Here is a 260-nt window from a genome sequence, read left to right on the forward strand (position 1 = left end):
AAGAAGCTGTAGACGCAGATGAACAAGAGCAAGTAGTAGAGAACAACGATGCAAACCAAGACCCGCATGTAACATCAAGATATGGTCGTAACATCAGAAAACCAAAGCGGTTCGATGATTACATCCTACTTGCTGAATTTGAAGGTGGCAGATTCTTGCTCACCATCGATGGTGAACCAGAAATTTACATCGAAACTGCAGTGATACAAGCGTGGATCGATGCAATGAAGGCAGAGATCGAATCTCTCATCAAAAATAAG

The sequence above is a fragment of the Brassica oleracea genome, chromosome C3 (assembly GCF_000695525.1).
Source record: "Brassica oleracea var. oleracea cultivar TO1000 chromosome C3, BOL, whole genome shotgun sequence".
NCBI lineage: Eukaryota > Viridiplantae > Streptophyta > Magnoliopsida > Brassicales > Brassicaceae > Brassica > Brassica oleracea.